General features: G+C 47.0%; 1 pseudogene; it reads left to right on the plus strand.

The window, feature by feature from the left end:
- The first annotated feature begins 11,980 nt into the window (after positions 1-11,980).
- Positions 11,981-12,925, plus strand: LOC139016715 (GTPase IMAP family member 7-like; annotated as a pseudogene).
- The last annotated feature ends 293 nt before the right edge of the window (positions 12,926-13,218 follow it).

Raw genomic sequence — 13,218 nt, forward strand, 5'->3', positions numbered from 1 at the left:
TTTTAAAAATTGTTTATTTATAAATGAAACAGTGCAATAGGCATGGACTGTATATAAGAAACGTTTAAACAAGGAACAATTTGTGGGTCAGGAACAGATTACTTCAATTTACATGTTTTTAATGGGAAAATGTATGTGGTTTTGAACAAATTGATTCCACTGTAATTGAACTGCATAAGAAACTTCATCAAATAAAGAATAATAATTATGTTCTTTGTATACATATACTTTTAATATTAAAGTGGATGTTCTACAAATTATATAATTGATATCTTAAAATGCTTTTAAAGGAGTTTAGAAACAGGGAAGGCAGTTTTAGGGAAGGGGGTCCATGGGAGAGTTGGACATATGTAATGGGCAGAGATAGCTCCAAGCTACCAGAATGTTTATCTCACATACACAGAGGATGGGGGAATGTTATAAGGTAAGGGAAGAAGAAGAAGAGGTGGGCACCCGGTTGTGAAGTGGTTTCATTAACCAGGACTTTGACTGGAATATTATGTTTGGGAGAAACATACCTAGACTCTGGATGTCACCAGAAACCTTTAAGGATTTAGGATTGACTTTGAAGCTTATAAAAGCCTTTTGAAAAACAGCCTGATGCCTTGCCTATTCACATGATTCATGGCATTCTTTTTACAGAAAGAACAAAGGTTGCTTTCCTGGGAGATGGCAAAGAAAGAACCTCAAGACAATTTGTGGGACTAAAACACTAGAGGAATTTACCAAAAAAATATGAGTATTGCAGTCAAAATGCAGTGACAACTATGTGGCTTGGTTTCTTCTCCCAGAAAGGCGAACTAAAGTTCAATTTTTCTGCCCTAACCGGTTTGGCTCAGTGGATAGAGCCTCAGCCTGCAGGCTGAAAAAAATCAATAAAATATATATTTTTTTTAAAGTACAATTTTCCTTATGATATTGCAGCAAAGCAGATTTAGGAGAGACTATACAGTCAATTGCTAATCTTTTGTTTATGGAAATAATCAGGTCAAATTAAAACTTGACTTAATGCAGCAAATAGTCATAATTTGGCTAACTTTAATATAAATGAGGGTGATTTAAGGGGAGAAATTTCCTTTCAAAAGTATCTATAACACATCTTTGTGTATATCAGATTCCTGTCCAAATTATCTTGAAAGTTTTATTTCCACCTATACATTGACTGGATCCTGAATTTTTCTAGTTTTCTTAAATATTTGGGCTACAACCCTCTGAACTAATATTTTATTTTTCTCTCATCATTTGACTTGAAGTTACTGAAACCTAAAAATTACCCCTGATCCTTGCAATTGCAAATTGCAGCTACACCAACTGATATAAACTTGAAAAATCACCACAACAGCATATTTAACAATCTCATTGACTGATTCTGTATAAGCCATATTCCACAAATGAGTGAGATCATGTGAAATTTATCTTTCTCAGAATGTACCTGAGCACCTCATCACATCACTAGAGACATTCAAACTGCACATAAGGAGGATCTATCAGATTGTCACTGCTTGCTTTCATTCTAGCTAAAGGAACCTTGAGCCCCATATCTAGAAATAGCCTTGATTGACAGCCTTGCAGAGTCAGAAACTGGAGTGACTATTTATCACTATATAATGTTCAACTCTGTGTCTGTTCTGAATCTAATGTATTTGCTAGCAATACAATATTTCCTTCATTTTGCCTGAGTAATATTCGTGCCATTTATCTTTCCCTTCTTTTAATTTTCAGCTTGTTTCAACCATAATATTTGAAAGGATTTTTCTGAAAGAAGGCTATGGTTGTGTCATGTGTATTTTTTTATTTAAATTCTTTATTGCTTAAATTATTACATATGAGTCATTTTTCCCACATTGATCTCACCCTGACTGTTCCCACCCCCCAGCACATGCCTTCACCACCCTAGTGTCTGTGTCCATGGGTTATGCTCATATGTATACATACAAGTCCTTTGGTTTATATCTTACTCTCTCTCAACCCCACCCTCCCTCTAAGGTTAGATGGTCTATTCCATACTTCTCTGTCTTTGGATCTATTTTTGTTCATTAGTTTATGTTGTTCCTTATATTCCACAAATGAGTGAGATCATGTGAAATTTATCTTTCTTCAACTGGTTTATTTCCCTTAGCATAATGGTCTCCAGATCCATCCATGCTGTTGCAAATGGTAAGAATTCCTTCTTTTTTACAGCAGTGTAGTATTTCATTCTGTAGATGTACCACCATTTTTTAATCCACTCATCTGCTGATGGGCACTTAGGCTGTTTCCAAATCTTAGCTATTGTAAATTGTGCTGCTATGAATATAGTGGTTCTTATATCCTTTCTGATTGATGTTTCTGATTTCTTTGGATATATTCCTAGAAGTGGGATCACTGGGTCAAATGGGAGTTCCCTTTTTAATTTTTTGATGAAACTCCATACTGTTCTCCACAGTGGCTTCACTAATCTGCATTCCCACCAACAGTGCAGGAGGGTTTCTTTTTCTTCATATCCTTGCCAGCATGTGTCCTTTGTTGATTTGTTGATGATAGCCATTCAGACAGGTGTGAGATAACTCATTTTCATTTTGATTTGCATCTCTCAGATGATCAGTGACTTTGAGCATTTTTTCATATGTCTCTTGGCCTTCTGTATGTCCTCTTTTGAAACGTGTTGATTTAGCCCCTTTGCCCATTTTTTGAGTTGTATGAGTTCCCTCTTAATTTTGGAGATTAAACCCTTATGGGATATAACATTGGCAAATTCGTTCTCCCATGTAGTTAGCTCTCTTGTTGATTTTTGATGGTTTCTTTTGCTGTGCAGAAGATTTTTGTTTTGGTGTAGTCTCATTTGTTTACTTTTTCCTTTGTTTCCAGTGTCCTAGGAACTGTATCAGTAAAGATATTGCTATGACAAATGCCTGATATTTTGCTGCCTATGGAGTCTTGTAGGATTTTTATGGTTTCCCCTCTTACATTTAAGTCCTTTAGACATTATTGTATTGTGTAAATTGTTGATCTAGTTTCATTTTTTTTCATGTATCTGTCCAATTTTCCCAACACTATTTATTGAAGAGACTGTCTTGACTCCATTGTATGCTTTGCTTCCTTTATTAAATATTAATTGAGCATAATGTCTTGGGTTGATTTCTGGGTTCTATGTACTGTTGCATTGGTCTATATATCTTTTCTTATACCAATACCAGGCAGTTTTGAGAATAGTGGCTTTGTAATATAGCTTGATATCTGGTATTGAGATCCCTTCAACTTTGTTCTTCTTTCCCAGGATTGCTTCAACTATTCTGGTCTTTTTTAATTCTACATGAACATTTGGAGAGTTTGTTCTAGGTCTATGAAATATGCTGTTGGTATTTTAATTGGGATTGCATTGGATTTATAGATTGCTTTGGATAGTATGGCCATTTTAATGATGCTGATTCTATCAATCCATATTCTTCCACTTGTTTTTACCTTCATCAATCACTGTTTACAGCATCCTGCAGTTTTCTTAGTACAGGTCTTTTACCTCCTTACTTAAGGTTATTCTTAGGTATCTTTTTAAAAAATATATATTTTATTGATTTTTTTACAGAGAGGAAGGGAGAGGGGTAGAGAGTTAGAAACATCGATGAGAGAGAAACATCGATCAGCTGCCTCCTGCACACCCCCTACTGGAGATGTGCCTACAACCAAGGTACATGGCCTTGACTGGAATCGAACCCGGAACCCTTCAGTTTGTAGGCCGACGCTCTATCCACTGAGCCAAACCGGTCAGGGCACTGGGCCAAACTGGTCAGGGCCTTAGGTATCTTAATGTTTTTGTTGCAATGGTAAATCAGATAGTTTTTTAGTTTCTTTTTCTGTGAGTTTATTATTGGTATACAAAAACCCTTAGTTTTCTGAGTGTTAATTTTGCTACATTGGCAAATTCATTTATTAAGTCTAGTAGTGTTTTGATGGAGTCTTTGGGGTTTTCTATGTACAATATCAAGTCATCTGCAAATAATTATAATTTTACTCTACTTTTCCAATTTGGATGTCTTCTATATCTTCTTCATGTGTGATCACTATGGCTAGCACTTCCAGTACTATGTCAAATCAGAGCAGTGAAATTGGACATCCCTGTCTTGTTCCTGTTCTTAGGGGAAATGAGTTTAGTTTTTGCCCATTGAGTATGATGTTGGCTGTAGGTTTGTCATATAAGGTTTTTATTATGTTGAGGTATGATCCCTCTATTCCCACTTTGCTGAGAGTTTTTATCAAGAAACGGTATTGGATTTTGTCAAATGCTTTTTCTGCATCAATTGATATGATTATGTGATTTTTGCCTCTCAATTTGTTTATATGACTTATCATGTTTAATAATTTGTGGATAATGTACCAGCCTTGTATCCCCGGAATAAATCCCACTTGATCATGGTGTATGATTTTTCTAATGTAATGCTGGGTCTGATTCGCTATAATTTTGGTGAGGATTTTAGCATCTTTGTTCATCTGGGGTATTGGCCTGTAATTCTCTTTTTTGTAGTGTCTATATCTGGTTGTACGGTAATGTTAGCTTTATAGAAAGAGCTTGGAAGTGTGCCTTCTTCTTGAATTTTTTGGAATATTCTGAGGAGGATATGTTTTAGTTGTTCTTTGAATGTTTGATAAAACTCCCTTATGAAGCCATATGGACCTGGGCTTTTATTTGCTGGAAGTTCTTCTTTTTGTTATTACTGCTTCAATTAAATCGGTAGTTATCAGCCTATTCAGGTTATTTTTTTTTATTCTTTCCTGATTGAGTTTTGGAAGCTTGTATTTTTTCTATTAATATGTCCATTTCACTACATTGTCCAGTTTGTTAGAATAGAGTTGTTTGTAGTATTTTTTACAATCCTTTGTATGTCTGTGAGGTCAGTTGTTTCTTCACTTCTTTCATTTCTGATTTTGTTTATTTGGGACGTGGTGCCACCTTCTTGACACCTCTGCATAAGGGGCCACAGCACTGGACTGGTGGTGCCGGACCAGCCAGCCCTTCCCATACAAGCGCCAGCCTCTCCCAACCCACCCCTCCGACATGTGTGCTGGACCAGCCGGCCCCTCCCGTGTGGCACAAGACCAGCCCACCACTTCTGTGTGGCACTGGCCCCAGGCCCTCACAGCCTCTGTGGCATTGTCCGGATGGACATCTGCCCTAATTAGCATATTACACTTTTATTAATATAGATAAGATCATGTTAGATAATTAGATAATTATCTATTAATTCCAATGTATAAAATGCTTTAAACATGGGTCAGTTTTGACTTTGATCAAATGACTTGAGTGCACTATGTAATTTTCCACTTCATCTATCTACACTAATAAAAGATAAAGATGCAAATTGGCCGTCATTTCACAATACCCACCAGCCAATCAGGAGTGGGTATGCAAATTAACCCAACAAGATGGTGGGTTAATGTGCATAAACAGGCACTGAGTGTCCTGGGGCAGCAGCAAGGGGCAAACAGTCCCCAAAGGGCCCCCACAGAGTGCAAACACCAGGGTATGTGGTGGCATCAAGTAGGCAGGTCCACAAAGAGCAGAGAACCACAGAAAGCAGGCTTAAGCCATCAGTAGGCTATCCCTTGAGGGGTCTCAGATTGAAGAGGGTGCAGGTCAGGCTGGGGGACCCACCCCCACCTCCCTGCAATAATTTCATTCACCGGGCCCCTAGTCCTATCTAATAAAAGACAAATAGGGTAATTAACCTTACCTCCAATACGCTTCCCATTGGCTAATCAGGGCGATATGCAAATTAACTGCCAATCAAGATGGCAGCCTGCAGCCAGGCAGCTGAAGCAAACATGAGGCTTGCTTGCTCCAGTGATGGAGGAAGCTAAGATTCCCCGCCTGCCATGGCTGGACTCTGAGCTGCACTCTAAGCAACAATGTCGCAATTATAGAAGCTAAACAAACCCCAGATAACTGCTTTCAGCCAGCAGAGGTCTCAAAGATGGAGTTGCAATAGTGTTTCAATTATAGAAGCCAAACAAACCCCAGATACCTGCTTTCAGCTGTCAGAGCTGGAACGTGCAGGAACACAACAATGTTTCAATTATAGAAGCCAAAGAAACCGCAGATACCTGCTTTCAGCAGCCTAGGCCTCAGAGCTGGAGTCAGGCCTCAGAGCTAAAGCTGGCTCTCATCTCCAGTGACAGCTATAGAAGGTAAATAAATCCCAGAATTAAAAAAAAAGAAAAAATGGAGAGTTTGGGAGCTTCAGTCGCCTGCCAGCCTGAAAACGGCACTCAGCCCCTCACCTAGACTAGTCAGGCACCCCAGTGGGAACCCCGACCCTGAAGAGGGTGTGACCAGCTGCAAACAGCCATCAGCCTCTCATCCAGGCTGGCCAGGAACCCAAGCGGGACCCCCACCCTGATCCGGGACATTATTCAGGGCAAACCAGCCGGCCCCCACCCATGCACCAGGCTGCTATCCTATATTGTAAAAGAGATGCTCAATGCACGAGCTGCCCTCTGCTGGTTAGTGTGCTCTCATAGGGGGAGCTCTACTCAGCCACTAGCCAGGCTGATGGCTGCCAGTATAGCGGTGGTGGTGGGAGCCTCTCCTGCCTCCTCAGCAGCGCTAAGGATGTCTGACTGCATCTTAGGTCTGCTCCCCACTGGCAAGTGGACATCCCCCGAGGGTTGCCTTGCTGCCAGAGGGATATCTGATTGCCATCTTAGGCCCAATCCCCTGAGGAGCAGGACTAAGCTAGCAGGTGGTCATCCCCCGAGGGGTCCCAGACTGCGAGAGGGCACAGGACGGGCTGAGGAACCATCCTCCCGAGTGCACAAATTTTTGTGCACCTGGCCTCTAGTCTACATTAATAAAAGAGAAACATGGTAATTAGAGTACGACCTCTACTTTTCCCATTGGCTAATCAGCATATCCTTATGCAAATTAACTGTCAGCCAAGATGGCGGCCGGCAGCCATGCACTGAAGCGAGCAGGGAGGCTTGCTTGCTTCAGTGACTGTGGACTCCAACATTCCCCGCCTGCTGCTGCCGGCCTCTCAGCTGCAACTCTAATCAACTATGTACTATGTTGCAAATAAGAAGCTAAACAAAACCCCAGAAACCAACCGGACTGAAAGCCAGCCGGACCACAACATTGTATTGATGTTTTCAGCAACAAGGCCTCAGAGCTAAAGCTGGCCCAGAATAGAAAAAAAAAAAAGAAAACAAGGAGCGTTGGGAGCTTCAGTCACTCGCCAGCAGGAAAACAGCCCTCAGCCCCTCACCCAGACTGGCCAGGCACCCCAGTGGGGACCCCCACCCTGATCCAGGACACCCTTCAGGGCAAACCAGCCAGCCCCTACCCATGCACCAGGCCTCTATCCTATATAGTAAAAGGGTAATATGCCTCCCGGCACCGGGATCAGCGGAGCAGCGAGTCTCCCGGCACCGGGATCATCGTGACAGGGGGCAGCGCCCAAACCCCCTGATCGCCCTGCGGCTCTGTGTGTGACAGGGGGCGGGGCCACAACATCCCTATCCGCCCTGCTCTGTTCATGACAGGGGAAGGCGCCCCAACCCCCTGATCAGCCCTGCTCTGTGCCTGATAGTGGGGAGCTCCCCAATCCCTTGATTGCCCTGTGGCTCTATGTTTGAGAGGGTGCAGCGCACCAACCCCCTGATTGGCCCTGCTCTGTGTGTGACAGGGTAGAGCCATAACCTCTCCATTGGCCCTGCCCCGAGTGTGACAGTGGCGGTGCCCCAACCCCCTGATTGGCCCTGCTCTGTGGGTAATAGAGGGTGGCGCCCCAACCCCCCTCCACGGACTTTGCTCTGTGTGTAACGGGGTAGATCCATAACCTCCCCATTGGCCCTGCCCTGAGTGTGACAAGGAGCAGCTCCCCAACCCCCTGATCCGCCCTGCTCTGTGTGTGACAAGGGGTGGTGCCCCAGCTCCCCTATCGATCCTACTCTGTGCATGACAGGGGGGAGCTTCTCAACCCCCTGATTGACCCTGCTCTGTGTGTAACAGGGTACGGAACCCCAACCCCCCTGATGGGCCCTGCTCTGTGAGTGACAGGGGGCAGCGCCCCAACCCCCTGATCGGCCCTGCTCTGTGTGTGACGGGGTGGCGCTGCAACCTCCCCATCGACCCTGCCTTGAGTGTGACAGGGGGCGGTGCCCCAACCCCCCAATTGGCCCCACCCTGAGCTTGACTGAGGGTGGCATCACAACCTCCCAATCCACCCTGCTCTGTGCATGACAGGGGGCGGTGCCCCAACTTCACAATCAGCCCTGCTCTGAGCCCAACCAGGGGCTGCACCTAGGGATTGGTCCTGCCCTCTGCCACCCAGGAGCAGGCCTAAGCCAGCAGGTCGTTATCTCCTGAGGGGTACCAGACTGCAAGAGGGCACAGGCCCGGCTGAGGGACCCCTCTCCCCCCCTGGTGCACAAATTTTTGTGCACCGGGCCTCTAGCCTTCTTCTTCTACACTAATAAAAGAGAAACATGGTAATTAGCATACGACCGCTACCCTTCCCATTGGCTAATTAGCGAGATATGCAAATTAACCACCAGCCAATATGGCGGCTAATTTGCATACTGCAGGCAGGGCCCGACAGTGCCAACCGCCAGCTCGCCTCCATCCAGGGCTGGCGGCAGAGGTCCCTGCCCTCTTCCGGCCTCCCGTGGGGACCCGGTGCTGGGCACCCGCTTCACCCTCATCCGGGCCTCCCACGGGGGACCCAGGGCTGACAGGTGGGACCTAGGTGTTTGGCACCTGCTCCACCCTCATCCGGGCCTCCTGCGGGGGACCCAGGGCTGGCAGGTGGGACCAGGGTGTTCGGCACCTGCTCCGCCCTCATCCGGGCCTCCCTCGGGGTCCTGGGGTTGGCGGTGGGGCTGCAGCTATCTGGTACCCGCCCGGGTATCCCCTGTGCTACCGGCCGGGCAGCAGCAGCGATCTGCCCGCTGGCGCATCCCATGTGCTACCCAACTCAGGCGGGCAGGTCGGGGGCATGCCTGGCAGCCTCAGTCAGTGCCTCAAGCCCCAGCAGCAGCAGCAGCAGCAGTGGCAGTGGCAATAGCAGTGGCGGCAGTGCCCCCGACCTGCCCACCCAGGTTTGAGCAGCCCCAAGCGGGCAGTGCTTTCCATCAGTCGACAGTTGGCACACACGCATCCAGGTGAAATCACCAGCGCCTGCAGGAGCTCAGGCCTGTGGGAAAGCAGGCACCCTGAGCTGGTGATCCCAAAGGCCTGATAGCTCAGCAGTGGAGGCCGTGTTGGGACTGGGGAGTGGTGAGCAGGCAGAACATGGCCCTGATTGGGCCAGTCGCTATGACGCCCACTGTAGCCAGCACACTGCCTGATCAGGGGGCCAGCAGCCAACCTCACAGCCCCTCCCGCCTGCAGACCTTCCCCTGATCAGACTCTCCCATCCACATCGAGAGCACGGTGCTCAGAGTCTGGACCCTTCCTGGCAGCCCAGAGTCCCTGGGGTTAAGAATTCTGATGGCCCTGCCCAGAGAGTAGAGGTGCCTGAGGGGCAGGGACAGGGACCACAGGCCTCCAGGGAGCACTGCAGAGTTGGCAATGAGAGGAGAGGGCCTGTGAAGGAGGAGAAGGTGAAGCCAGTGTACATTAGCCCAGAATCCAGCCCTTCCCCTCCAGAGGCAGCAGGACCTAAACCCCAAACTCCAGCCAAAATTGGAAGAGCCTGAGGGAGCTTCAGGAAACTACGCAAAGCTGCACATTGAGAATGAGAGATTTCGTGAGGCCCTGACCCAGACCACGCTGCGGCTGGAGCAGCTCAAGGTGGAGCTGGAGCACGCCATGCAGAGGCAAGAGCACTTTGCAGAGAGACCGGCCATCCTGGAGCTGGCGAGATTTGAGTGCAGGGCCCTGGAGAGCAAGGCCACTGAGCTGGAAGAGGAGCTGAAGGGCCTGTCCAATCTCCGAGCTGACAACCAGCGCCTCAAAGATGAGAATGTGGCCCTGATCTGCGTCATCAGCAAACTGTCCAAGTGACCCCGGAGGACTTGCTTCTGCACCCGCATTTATACAGCTGCTTTTGCCACATGCACCCCTTCCCTGTGTGAACATGAGTGATAGGGCTGTCGAGGAGTCTCTGCGAAGCCATAACCTTCCTTGAGATCTCCAGGTTAGGAGGGGAGGACAGAGCCCCCAGGAGCCAAGGGGGCCATCTGAGGCCAGGTAGAGGGACCAAGGCTGCAGGCAGGAACAGAAAGGAACTGGGGACCAGGAAGTGCCAAGACCAGTAGCCAGGACCAGAGTGGTCACGCAGAGGTCCCCTCTCACGTGCGCTGCCACCAGTCACCCCTCCAGGCCCTGAACAGGGATCCTAGAATGTGCCAAGCATCCCACTGGCCTGGGCCAGGTGAGCCTGTATATAGGGTCTGTGTGCAATAGGGAGGGATGTCTTCTATTTTTTGCTGCCCCCTCCCCATCTCTCTCCTGGGCAGGGGGAGAAGGTCTTTTTCAGACATAGCATAGGCACCACAAATTAAAATTGTGGAGTTGCCAAAAAAAAAAAAAAAAAGAGCAGGCCGGCTGGCCAAATACCCCCTCTCTTCCCACCACCCGCCCCCCGCCAGCCACATCCTTGACCAACCTGCCCCACCACAATAGGCCCACAGCCCCTCCCCGTGGCTATCTGCCCCTGATTTCACCCCCCCACCCCAAGAGGGGGCAGGGATGAGCGGCCAATGTCCTGCAGCCCCTCCCCAGGTTGGCCCCACCCTTGATCCCCCCACTCCAATAGGGGGCAAGGTTGGCCAGCCAATCTCCTGCAGCCTCTCCCCTTGCCCAGCCCCATCCCAGATTGCCCCCCCGCCACCGCAATCAGGGGCAGAGCTGGCTGGCCAACCACCCATGGCTTTTCCCCCAGGCCACTGGCCCTGATCGCCACCCCCCAACCCATTTGGGGGGGGTGGTTGCCCAGTCCACCAACCACAGCCCCTCCCCATGGCCAGCCCCACCTCCAATCGGCCCCCCAACCCCAATCAGGCTGGTGAGGGGAGGGCAGTTTGGAGCAATCAAGCCGGTGGCAGGGGGTAGTTGGGGGCAAACAGGTTGACAGGGGAGGCAGTTGGGGGTGATCAGGCCAGCAGTTGGGGGTGATCAGGCTGGCAAACAGAGTGGTTAGGGGCAATCAGGCAGGCATGCAGGCAGGTGAGTGGTTAAGAACCAGCGGTCCTGAATTGCGAGAGGGATGTCCGACTGCTGGTAAAGGATTGGGCCTAAAAGGGCAGTCTGACATCCCCCAAGGAGTCCCAGATTGGAGAGGGTGCAGGCCAGGCTGAGGGTCCCCCTCCCCCCAGTGCACGAATTTCGTGCACCGGGCCTCTAGTATATATATAAAAGGCTAATATGCAAATTGTCCAGTCTGGAATTCCACTGGGAGAGCAGAAGTTCCATTGCTTGCTATGATGTGTGCTGACCACCAGGGAGAGGCACAGAACATGGCAGGTAACCATCAGCAGCTACACGGCAATGAGGGAGCATGGGAAGGAAGTGGAGAGGCAAGTAGGCTAGGCCTACGGTTCCTACCCTGCATGAATTTCATGCACCAGGCTTCTAGTCTACTAAAAAGATTTGTTGTAACAACTAATTTTGGTATGGATATTTCCAAATGAGTCATGTTGGTAACTTTATTTATTGGTCAAATCTCTGTTAGCCTGTAGGATCGATATCACACTTGATTCACAGAAAGAATGGAAAGGTTTCCCTGTTATTGTGTTATCAGGAATAGCTCACATAACATTGAGATGATCATATTTGTAGAGGTTTAAGTGAGTTCTCCTGTGAAAGCACCTGCACCCTTTACTCCTTTGTGGGAAAACTCAGCTTTATTATTTCTTCCATATGAATAATAGACCATTACAAATTGCAAGGACAATAATGAAGAAAAGAGGGTTTGGAATGGTCCTCACTTACCTAAGTACCCATTCCCCTTCGCATTCCCTTTCTTAAGGTCTTGTTGGTACCTGCATCTCAGAGCCTCTTGAGAAGATGGCTGGCCTTCAGGACAACACTCTGAGGATTGTTCTGGTGGGGAAAACCAGAAGTGGAAAAAGTGCAACAGCAAACACGATCCTTGGGAGAAAGGAATTTGATTCTAAAATTTCTGCCCATGCTGTTATCAAGTCCTGTCAGAAAGCAGAGCGATAGTGGAATGGGAGGAAACTTCTTGTGGACACCCCAGGGCTATTTGACACCAAGGAGAAACTGCAGACCACCTGTAAGGAAATCAGCAGGTGTGTCCAATTAACCTACTCTGGGCCTCATGCCATCATCCTGGTTCTACAGCTTGGCCACTACACTGAAGAGGAGCAGAGAACAGTTGCATTGATCAAGGCCTTCTTTGGGATGGTGGCCATGAAGCACATCATCGTCTTGTTCACTCACAAAGATAATTTGGGTGAGAAGATAATGAGTGACTTTTTAGATGAATCAGTTGTGAACCTACAAAACATCATCAAGGAGTGTGGGTACCGCTTCTGTGTCTTCAATAACAACCAGAATGCAGATGAGGCTGATAAGTAAGCTCAACTGCAGGAGCTGGTGGAGCTGATAGAGGAAATGGTGCAGAAGAACGGAGGGGTTCACTTTTCTGATGCCATATACAAGGACACAGATGAAAAGCTGAAGAAAATCTATGCTGAGAAATTGGAGATGGAAATTAAACTAACAGAAGAACAATGTGATCAGGGAAAAATATCACAGGAAGGAAAAGAGGAAAAAATAAAAGTGCTAAAGATGAAGTATGAAGAACAAATTAAAAATATAAGGGAACAAGCTGAAAGGAATATATTTGCAGATAATGTACAAAGGATTTGGAATATGCTTTCAAATCTATGGCATAGCTTTTTCAAATACTGTAAATTTTATTTTTTTATTTTTAATTTGCATTTATTTGTTACTATGGTAGATTGTATTTTCAAAAAATGGTTATAACAGTATCTTCTATACCACCTATTCTTCTTTTATTTTTTAATTTTATTTTGCGCTTAAAGTATTACAAAGGGTATTACATAAGTGTCCTTTTTTTCCCCCCCGCCCTTGACAAACCCCTACCCACCCTTACCCCCCAGTGTCATATGTCCATTAGTTATGCTTATATGCATGCATACAAGTCCTCTTACTCCCCTCCCTCCTGCCCCCCAACCCTCTCTGGCCTTCCCACTGCAGTTTGACAATCAGTTTGAGGCAGCTCTGCCTCTGTATCTATTATTGTTCAAAAGTTTAGA

The sequence above is a fragment of the Myotis yumanensis genome, unplaced genomic scaffold, assembly GCF_028538775.1.
Source record: "Myotis yumanensis isolate MYYU_CA2020_CCGP unplaced genomic scaffold, mMyoYum1.0.hap1 SCAF_9, whole genome shotgun sequence".
Taxonomy (NCBI): domain Eukaryota; kingdom Metazoa; phylum Chordata; class Mammalia; order Chiroptera; family Vespertilionidae; genus Myotis; species Myotis yumanensis.